At 33.9% G+C, this 11,576-nt stretch overlaps 1 long non-coding RNA gene across 1 annotated transcript; it reads left to right on the top strand.

The window, feature by feature from the left end:
- Nucleotides 1–3,541: 3,541 nt before the first annotated feature.
- On the top strand, nt 3,542–7,511 carry LOC141813773 (uncharacterized). Its single transcript, XR_012600404.1, has 3 exons — nt 3,542–3,684; nt 3,771–3,838; nt 7,171–7,511. It is a non-coding gene; the product is annotated as an uncharacterized LOC141813773 (long non-coding RNA).
- The last annotated feature ends 4,065 nt before the right edge of the window (nt 7,512–11,576 follow it).

Genomic DNA, 11,576 nt, shown 5'->3' with positions numbered 1-11,576 from the left:
TGTACTTAGACGACCAATAAATGCTCAAGTTTGGCAATGTGAAACTACGATAAATGTGCACATCAAACGAGGAAGAGGAAGACTAAAAAAGACTTAGTTAGCAATAATAAAATAAGATAAAATTTATTTAAATATAAATGATGATATAGTAGGGGATAGAACCCAATGGTGTAGAAGAATCCATATAGCCGTCACTTAGTGGGATAAGGTTTGGTTATTGTTGTTGTTGTAAGTATACTCAACGTAGTTAATTAACGAATTTTTTAAAGCTAGCAGGTGCACCCTACTCCCCACTAGCCATAGCGTAGTTTCATTTATGTTGACAGAAATGGTAAATGTGGACGTTGACAACTAGTGGGGTGAGTTTTAATAAAGAGGGGGGGGGGGGGGGGGGGGTTCAAAAGAGGAAGGTTGCCATGCTACTTCAGATCTACTTAAGGGACATGTTCACAAAGAATTAAGGCTGACCCATAGTAGAATTGTAAAGGATTGATTAAGGTGTGGAGGCTATGTAGAGGTGAGGGATGTTGGTTTAGGTACCAAAGTTAGAGAACATGGGCAAAAGTCAAGCGACATCAAGAACCAACAGATGGACTCAAGGGGTTGGTTGGTCTAGTTGTACGATATAAGATGAAATAGTAGGAAAAGTCGGAGTTTTAAACGCCAAATTATGAATTTAGCTCTATTGATGTATCACAAGATAAATCTCAAAAAAGTAATAATGCTCACATAGAGAATGATATTCATGAAAAGAAATTTATTAATCCTCATGAAGAGAAAATTATTAATTAGAAGATCTTTAACACGAACCTAATCAAAATTGGAGATATACTAATAATATTCAAGGAAAGAATAACCATATACTTCAATGGACTCTATCAAATTTGGAATAAATCTTTTATTCTCTAAACAAGATAATTATTAAATTAAAAACTCTCAAAATCAATTTATTCTCCTAAATAAAAGATCTATCAAAATAACTTTCAAAAAGCCCATAAGTCTTGAAAATAAAATTCCTATTTGCATAACTATTTTTGGGAAATTACGAAGGAATTACAACATCTAAAAGATTACAAGAGGTAGGACTTGGAAAGTATATTTTATAAATTCTTGAAATCGTCGTACTTAAGAATTTTATTATGATATCAAATATATTTGTATGTTTTTATGGGTAAATGGAAATATATAGAAGAATGTATATCTTCTGTTGGGCATATTAGAGCTCATCCCAAAAATATGAAATTCTGACTAGGAATCAAAAGTGAACAAATGTTGTCTATATCTTAATAAGTATCCAATCTATGTTTATGTCAAACAGACCTAGTCATCCATATATGGTAAATCATTCATGACATGGCTAAGTGTCGTCCCTTGGTTAAAAGCTAAGTACCTCGAAACTATTGCTTGAAGATGCATCATCCTCTGATGTGTGCTCATCTCGTGCTTTATCCCAAGTCAAGTCGGCACCTTATAACATAATAGGTTGCTAGTCTGGCATCAAAAGAATAAGTAGTCCAAGATCTCCTCTACAGCTCCACAAAACACATAGATCTTGTTTTGTACATGCGATAGTCTATCCCATGACTTAAGACGTCCATGTACCAAACACCATACCATGAACACAGGCTGAGGTTGGACGTATGACTTCCAAACCACACTTGCCTATCGTTTTCTGGTGGCCTGAGTCCTAAAAAAGTCAAACCTTGGGCACCTCTATCGTGTTGCTCAAACCAACTTTGGAGGCAAGTCCCCGCTAGCTCAACCGTACCACTAGAAGTAAGAATCTCATCTCGAATGGATAAACATTTCTTAATCGATGGGGAATCTTCATGTTTGGCTGCCCAGGTCCAAACAACTATTCTTGTAATTGTGTTGAACATGGGAAGTGGAAATCAAAATATTTATACATAAATCCAAAATATTTAAACTGCTGGTATGAGAATTATAAATTCTAAGGAGTCTAACTTTTGTATTCCCTTTTAATAAAATTGGTTTCAAACAACTATAGTGATCACATAGCAGCTTATTTTTTTGATAATCCAAATTCTGTATAGAAAAGGGGATGGAACTTTACTAGTGATATAGCCTTGTACAAAGTTCAATAGAAGGATAAGATTAATCATTGTGACAAAGATTGGCTGATGATGCTAAGGGTGATGAAATATGTTTGAATGCCATTTTCCTGCAACTTTGCTAGTAGGCTTAATCCAGTTGAAAATGTTCACTTTGACATTTGATTAATTGGTGCTAAAATGACCAGAATTAAGAGATCGTGATTTATTATATTTGCGGAAAAAGAAATGGAGCATCAGTCTAACAAGAATGACCAAAGAAAGGGAAACAAATAAGAGAGCGATGAATGAGATGGTTGTTAATCAGTCATCAAATTTACATACATTTTATCTCTAGTTATCCCTCTAATAAAGATCTTTATTGTGTTGTTTTCTTATTTTATTGTGGTTTATATTGCTATTTTGAAACACTTAATAGACAAATAAGTAAATGAGCAAATAAAGTGTCTTAAACCTATTTTAAACTTTCAAAGGAGCCATGTGACAAATTTGATTATATTGTAGGTGTCATTTGGTAAAGTTGCGTACAATAGATCCAATATAGTCCGACTTTTCTCGAGACTTCGCATTGGTGGGAGTTTTGTGCACCGGGCTGCTCTTTTATTATTCAACAATTGAATAAGATCAAATTGATACTAGAAATGTGATATAAACTCGTTATACATGTGGATGATTATAGTATTATAAATGTTATATTAGCTATTTAATTGAATCAAAGTGTTCTAATAATATAAAGAACAAAAACAAAATTATTAACAAAATTTTGACAATTATAAAGAACAATATCAAAAATATGTGCTATAATATCAAAAAAGAAAATGACATGATTTTCTATTATTGTCCTGTTTTGTCAGAGTTAAGCACCTCAACCAACAAATTGCATTATAATTTTGTTATACATTCATCTGACAATTGTTCATTTTTATTGTTTCTCAACTATAGCTACAGACCAAATACTTCTATGGCTTGTGCTGGGTTTAATGCTTTTACATTTTATCTGGATGGGCAAACACCAATTTGCCTAGGAAGGAAAACATTGTTTACATGTTTATAACTTGGCAAGGTGTACTTGCTAGCTGAATTTTCAAATGATGTTTGTGCATTTTTTGCATGAGAAAAGCTATATACATCTATTATTTTAATTTGCAAAGAATCCTGGTTAAGGTTATAACTTGCCTATAGATGTTCAAATGATGTTTGTGCATTTTTTGCATGAGAAAATCTATATACATCTATTGTTTTAATTTGCAAAGAATCCTGGTTAAGGTTATAACTTGCAAACATCTATATACGTTTTATCGGGATGGGCAAACACCAATTTGCCTAGGAAGGAAAACATTGTTTACATGTTTATAACTTGGCAAGGTGTACTTGCTAGCTGAATTTTCAAATGATTTTGGTGCATTTTTTGCATGAGAAAAGCTATATACATCTGTTGTTTTAATTTGCAAAGAATCCTGGTTAAGGTTATGTTGGTGATGCTGAGGCAACTGCCTCCACATTGGACCCTGAAGGTTGGTTAAAGACTGGTGATCTATGCTATTTTGACCATGATGGTTTCCTCTACATTGTAGATAGGTTAAAGGAGTTAATCAAATATAAAGCATATCAGGTGTGCAACCTTGAATTCTGATTTCTCATTCTTACTGTCATTGACATTTATTTGAATTTTTGTTATTTTTATGTGCTAATATTCAGGTTCCTCCCACTGAATTGGAGCAAATACTTCTTTCCCACCCACAAATTGCTGATGCAGCTGTTGTTCCGTATGTATATCTTGACTTTGTGAATATTTTTACTGTGTATGAATTCCATATGCTTAATTATTCATTCAATATATGAATCAACATAAGTAAAAATGTAGGTTTGGATAACATTAAATTTTGAATAATTTAAGAGATTAGGGTATAATTTGGTTAACTATGTTCTTCAATAAAATTTTGAGGATTAGAAAGATTCCCAAGGAATCTAGAAAAAATTAGCATTGAGATATATATACAATTTTGTTTCATTACAAAGGAATCGAGTTGTTGTCATATATGAAACTTTGAGAAAGACTTAGTAGAGGGAATGAGAGAAGTAACAAACATTTCCAGAACCATTTTGATTTCATGTTTGGAAGTTTAACCATATCTGCCATTTATTTACTAAGACAAGTGATAGAAGAAGTATAGAGAAAAGGATTTGCATATGATTTTACTTAGAAGCTTATTATAAAATCATTATGATGTAATTTAGAAAATAAAGAAATATCTAGTAATTATATTAGTGTGACAAAGAGATGTTTGATAATGTAGTTACTAGTGTTATAGCTACCGAAGTGTGAGAAGTGATCTTCCTATAACTATTAAACTACAATAAGTAAATTTATATTGAAGGTTTTCCCTTAAATCTCTATTTTTTTTATTGTACTAGAAGATCCAATGATATTCGACATAAACCTTCTTGGTGTGGAGACAAGGTTAAATTCCAAGTTTAAATTATGGAGAGACTTTGCAAGACAAGGTTTATGTAGAACTAAAACTGATCATATGAAATGTGATGTAGTAATTTGAAAATAATCAAGGAGTTAAGATGGATAAATAGGAAATATGTAAGCAAGAGCTTAGGTGATCTATTATTCAGCAAGGAGATAAGGAGATATTGATGAAAATATTACTTATAAGATAAAAGAATGAGTAGTTTAAATGGAGATCTTTTGAGTTTTTTTGTGTTCATTGTGTATCCCTTTGGACCTAATAAAATATTTATAAGACAGTCATATGACCTTCCATAATCTATATGTTATGTATCAGAGACTTTTAATTGCTAGGAAGTGGCATAAACAAGAAATTGGTATACCAAAATGAGGATACTAGGATGGATACATGGATTTAGTTGAAAGGACAATATAAAAAATATTAATAAGCAAGAGTAACTAGGTCTTAGCGCCAATAGATGATAGAATGAAAAACATAGAGTGAGATGTATGAGCATGTTTAAATTGGTGTGCCAAAGATGAGGATACTAAGATGAATACATAGAGTTACTTGAAAGGATAAAATAAAAAATATTAATATACAATAATCATTACGTGCTAGCCCCAAAAGATGATAGAATGAAAAACACAGAGTGAGATGTATTAGCATGTATAAAAGAGCCCATAGATTTTATGTTTTGAAGAGTCAAATTAATTAGAGTAGATGGTTTAAAGGGCAGTCTATCTATTTGATTGATTGATTAGTTTCCTAATTCTCAATGAATTTCAAAATGATCTTTTGTATCTGTTTTCATATAAATCCTAATTCCTAAAGTTAATCATCCATGCTTAGTCACTTGATCAGTTGGATCAGTCTAAATACTTGAGTAAATTTCCAAATTGAGTCTCGCAATTTTGATATTTGCTAGAAAAGTAAATTAACTAGAGATTGAAGTGATTGAACCAGTGACAAATAGACTTTGGATTATTGCTCACTTTTGGTGCTGAATTGATTAATTTAAATATTGAAAGCGGCTTCTCACTTTTGCAAGCATGGGAAGCTTGTCGATATTCTTTCTTATGGTTTAGAAGGATAACACCACAGAATAAAGAGGATATAATGAAGAGATAAGATCAAGGGTGAGATGCCTGATTTCTTTATTGTTATCACCACACTTTTCTTGAACAGTCTAATAAGTCAGAATCCATCCATTATAATAAGAAATATTGCTCATGACATTGACACCCTCAATTACTAGTGTAGTTGATTACATGGATCTTTTCCTATAATACAAGTCACAAGTCCCAATTTTCAGGGTTAGACATGTGAATTCCATCCACCATTGAATTATATGTAAGCGTAATATGTTCAGATCTATATAAGATTTTTGACATTGCTTTGTGCTGGTTGTCAATGCCGAACACAAGGCTCAACCTTGATCATCAAATTAAACTTGATATGTGGTTTAGTTTTGGCTGCACATGTTTCTGTACTAACAGCTTATTAGCAGGAGCTCTTTTTTTTGCTGGACATGGCTATGGTCAATGTGAAATTTCCATTGCCCATATTCAAATCGATTCTGTTTCATATTAATAGGTCTAATCTCTAATGTTTGTTGAGGATGCATTACTTGTATGACTTGCAATAGTATTACTGGACAAGCATTGTTAAAACACCAAATAGGATCCATGTTTGTAGCCTGACTTGCAGTGGTTGTGTCGACTGGCACGAATATTTTACTAGTTTTTCCACGGGAAGAATATGTGCCATGTATAGAGACAATGCCAGATAAAATTCAAATTGGGATGGTGGAAATTGGATCCTATAGTTGTGGGTACCATAAACAAATTGTTTGAAAAGTGACCATTTGCTGACTAATTGTCTTGGTTGGATTGGTTGGACTGGGGTATTGACTTTTTAGGAAAACAGGACAGTGATGCAAGTGAGGTTAAGAAGACATCTGAAAAACCAGAAATCAGTCATGAGTCTATTGTTAGACAATTTAGACAGCTTGAAACCTTAAATATAAAATTACTCGGTCCTGCTATTGAGCTTTTCCTATCCATTTGCTATTTGAATCTCTCTTGTACTCTAGATCACTAATGCTACATCCATTTTTGCCATGTGGATCGTTAGAGAGAAAATACATCATATCAATGGCAGAGATTGTGGGTTGTCAATTGATAAGATTATGATAAAAATTATGGCTGAGATTTCAAAATTTAATTTATCATAATTTATTGATAAAATTATGATAAAAATTATGACTGAGATTTTAAGATTTAATTTACCATAATTTATTAGTTGTAGATTAGCAGTAATGTGTAATATTAGCTGTATATATATTCTTACCTTAAATAGACTAGTAGTAATTAGTATAATTGTTGTAAATATTTTCTTGTCTAAAATAGATTGTACAAGAATTCTTATTTAAAGGAAAAATCATCAAAGAAAGAGGCATTCAGCCATTTTATCAATTATGTCATGGTATCAGAGCCTGCTTCTGAAATTCATAATTGAATTTTTGAATCTATGTCAGTTTTTTTTTGTCCTACAAAGTTTTCTAGTTTGCTTTCAATTTTTGGGTTGATTAATTTCTGATCAACAACTTTAGCTTTGAGATTTCTTTTTTTTGGAAGAATGACTACTGAGAATTTTCTTGGAAGAATGTCTACAGAGACTCTGGCTATCAAATTTACAAGAAAGAATTATGCAGCTTCGGAATTTCAATTTAGAATGTTTTTGAAAGGGAAGGAGCTTTAGAATCATATTGACGGGTTTGCTCTTGCTCCTAAAGAAGGTACAGAACTTAGTCAATGAGAGACAAAGGATGCTTGAATCATCTGTTGGGTTTTAGGTTCTATTGAACCTCATATGGTGAACAATTTACTATCTTTTAGTACAACTAATTAAGGAGATATGAGATTATCTGTAATGCATATATCTTCAAGATAACACTGTAAAACGATTTCAACTAGAACTGGAGATTGATAATTTCAGTCAAGGTAATCTCCCTATTGAGCAGTATTATTCTAGATTTATTAATCTATGGAGCGAATATTCTAGTCTTATCTATTCAAAGGTACCTAAAGATGTCTTAGCCAACCTTCAAGCAATTCATGAAGACGCAATCAATTTTTGATGAAATAAGGTCAGAATTTGAAGTTGCATGAGCTGGATTATTGAATAGAAATCATGTCCCTTTCTTGGATATATGTCTTAGAGAGTTGTTGCGTGAAGAACAAAGAATGACTATACATGCTGTTTTAGGTTCATCCAAGGAGATATCTGAAGTTGTTAATGTTGCTTATGCTGCTCAAGTGAAGAACCAAGGAAAGGGACAATGCAGTGTTATAGTTGTAAAGAGTTGAGGCATATTGCCCGTAATTGTGATAAGAAATTATGCAATTATTGTAAACAGAATGGACATTATCAAGCAATGTCCTACATGTTCAGTAAATTGACGAGGTCAAGCTTGTTAAGATGCGATCTCAGACCCTACCAATGTCAATTCTACATCTATAATTGATGACACAAATTAGTTTTTTGTTACTCCAGAAATGGTCGAACAGATGATCATCACAACATTTTCTACCGTTGGACTTTATGGTGAAGGTAAGATTATTTCTTCTCCTTGGTTTGTTGATTCTGGTACATCAAATCAAATTACTGGATCACTTGATTGGTTGCATAATCTTCAGAGGTATACTGGTAAATAAAATATTCAGATTGCCAATGATAGTAAGCTTCCAATTATAGCCGTGGTGATATTGGACATTCCTTTCGCCATGTGTTTGTCTCTCATAGATTGTCTACTAGTTTAATTTTTGTTGGATAGTTAGTGGATAATAATTGTGATATAAATTTCTCTCACCGTGGTTGTCTTGTACGGGATCAGAGGTCAGGGAAGGTGATTGTGAGGGGGCCTAAAGTAGGCAGATTATTTCTATTGCAATTTACTATTCCTAAAACTCTATATTTGACTTCTATTATTATTAAAAATAAGGCAGACATTTGGCATAAACGTTTGGGTCATCCAAATAATGTGATATTGTCTCATTTAATGAATCATGATTTTCTTGGTAACAAAAATCAGTGTTCTAATAGTTTATCTCTTGATTGCTCTGTTTATAAGCTAGGAAAGAGTAAAGTGTTACCTTTTCCTACTTATGGTACTCGTGTTAATTCATATTTTGAGATTATACATAGTGATGTTTGGAGTATTACTCCTATCATTTCACATGTGTAGTACAAATATTTCGTGACATTCATTGATGACTATAGTCGTTTCACATGGATATATTTTTTGCGTACCAAAGATGAAGTGCTAACTGTTTTTAGAATTTTTGTGGCTTATATTGAGACTCAATTTTCTAGCTCCGTTAAGGTTTTACGGTCTGATAATGGTGGTGAGTATATCTCGCATGATTTTCAAGCTTTCTTACAACAAAAATACATTATATCTCAACAATCGTGCCCTTATGACCCTCAATAGAATAGGGTGGCTGAACGGAAGAATTATCATTTGCTGGATATAGTTTGCACTTTACTCTTAGAGGCATCAGTTCCTCTAAGATTTTGGATGGAAGCTTCGTCGACTGTAGTTTTTCTGATTAATTGGCTACATTCTCAACAATTGAATTTTGATTCTCTTTACTTCCGTTTTTTTAATATGCAACCTGATTATTATATGTTACATACTTTGGATGTGTTTGCTTTGTTCACTTACCTTCATATGAACGCTACAAGTTTACAGCTCAATCAGTAAGGTGTGCATTTATGAGATATAGTGTAGGGAATCCTATGCGATAAACGACAAATCGCAGCGGAAAAAGAATCCCTTGAGTGATCCATGCGAAAGAAAAACAAACAAGTTTATATCTACAAAATCCTATCTAATAAGGTATACCTTTAGAGCGTGCCCTTCGCTTATCTCACTCGTCCAAAGTTTGTCGGATCTTTTGCATGTTCAAGTGTCCGTGCCTCTATGCGTATCCACATGAACACTCAATTTTTGGAGAACATTTGGATTGTGCTAGCAATCGCTTTAAGACTCTCGGCCAAGAAGAAGGAGATATTAGCTATAAATATTTCTTATAAATATTTTTCTTAGAATAAGTCCCTATCTCTTATTATAAATAGGGCTTCATATCGTGTAATAAGATACAATTTGAGATATTATTTTACCAACATGGTATCAGAGCATTAGGGTTTTATTTCTTCCGCGCCGCTCCTCCTCGCGATCCGGTAATCCGGTTTCGTTCTTTTTCCCTTCGGCGCCACTCTTCCTCGTGATCCAATCACGAGTTCTTCTCGTCCTTCTCCCAACCTTCGGTGTCTATCCCAATCGCGAGTTCCTTCGTGCCGCCCTGTTCCCACTCGCGATCGGGATCCTTTCTCTCCCGATCGTGCTCGTAGGAGGATTCTTCACGCGAGCGCCAAGCTTCTCCTCTGTGAACGCCGTCGCCGAGTTTCAGTGGCCACAACCCACAGGAGGAGCAGGACCGTTGCCTTCTTCGCTTCTGCCTCCGTTCCCCTTCCTGCCACCCAACCCACTGCTACTTCAGTGGCTCCTCGAAGATCTAATCGCATCAGTTGTCCTCCTAATTAGTATGATTTTTCTATGATTTTAGCCGATATTACAGTTCCTGCCTCTTATTCTCAGGCCACTAAATATATATGTTGAGAGAAAGCTATGCAAGAGGAATTTCAAGCTCTTCTAGAAAACCATACTTGAGATATTATTCCCTGTCCCACTGGTATCAAACCCATTGGTTGTAAATGAGTGTATTATATTAAGTTGAGATTTGATGGCTCACTTGATTAATACAAAGCAAGGTTGGTGGCACTCGAAAATCGACAAGAGTATGGAATTGATTATGAGAAGACTTTTGCACCAGTAGCAAAAATGACGACAGTATAACTTGTTCTAGCTATTACTGCTTCTAAGGGTTAGTCATTATGACAAATGGATGTTAAGAATGCCTTTTTACATGGAGATCTTAAGGAAGAAATTTATATGACTCCACCACTAAGATTATTTTCTACACCCTCTTCTGATGTTTGTAAACTAAAAAAGTCAGTCTATGGTTTAAAATAGGCTCCGCCTGCTTGGTTTGATAAGTTTCAATCTACGCTTTTTCACTTTTCTTTTGTCCAGAGTCAATATGATTCTTCATTGTTTCTTTGCAAGACTGCTAAAGGAATTATTTTGCTCCTAGTATATGTTGATGATATCATTATTATAGGGGCTGACTTTGAATTGCTTTCTCAACTTCAACAACGCTTCGAAGCTCTTTTCATATGAAGGACTTGGGTTCATTACACTATTTTTTAGGCCTTGAAGTGAATTCTACAACGGCTGGTATTTTCTTAAATCAATATTAATACATTTAGGAGATAATTACATTGGCTGGTTTTCAAGATGATCGATCTGTTGATACTCCCTTAGAAGTGAATGTTAAATATCATCGTGATGAGGGTGATTTTCTCCTTGATTCCTTCTTATATAGACATTTAGTGGGGAGCTTGAATTATTTGACTATTACTCGGTCTGACATTTCTTTTGCTGTCCAATAAGTTAGTCAATTTATACAGGCCCCTCGGCACCTTCACTTGGTTATTGTTCGTCGTATTGTTCGCTAGCTACAAAACACTTCTACCAGAGGTCTTTTCTTTTCTGTGGATTCTCCTATTCACTTGGTTGCATATAGTGATGCTGGCTAGGTTGTTTGTCCTGATACTCAATGTTCTATTACTGACTGGTGTATGTTCATGGGCAATTCTCTTGTCTCTTGGAAAAGCAAGAAGCAAGATCGTGTGTCGAAATCCTCCACTGAGTCTGAATATCATGCTATGCCCTCTGCATGTTCTGAGATTGTTTGGTTTCGAGGACTGTTGGGTGAACTTAGATTTCCTCAAATGGAACCTACTCCGCTTCATATAGACAATACTAGAGCTATTCAAATTATAACTAAAGTAGTGTTTCACGAGCGTACCAAACACATAGAAGTAGATTGTCACTCTATTCGTGAAGCATATGATG

The sequence above is a fragment of the Curcuma longa genome, chromosome 20, assembly GCF_044706935.1.
Source record: "Curcuma longa cultivar G26 ecotype Majalengka, Jawa Barat chromosome 20, ITB_CL_G26_1.1, whole genome shotgun sequence".
Lineage (NCBI taxonomy): Eukaryota > Viridiplantae > Streptophyta > Magnoliopsida > Zingiberales > Zingiberaceae > Curcuma > Curcuma longa.
This window is presented reverse-complemented; position numbering and strand designations above follow the sequence as displayed.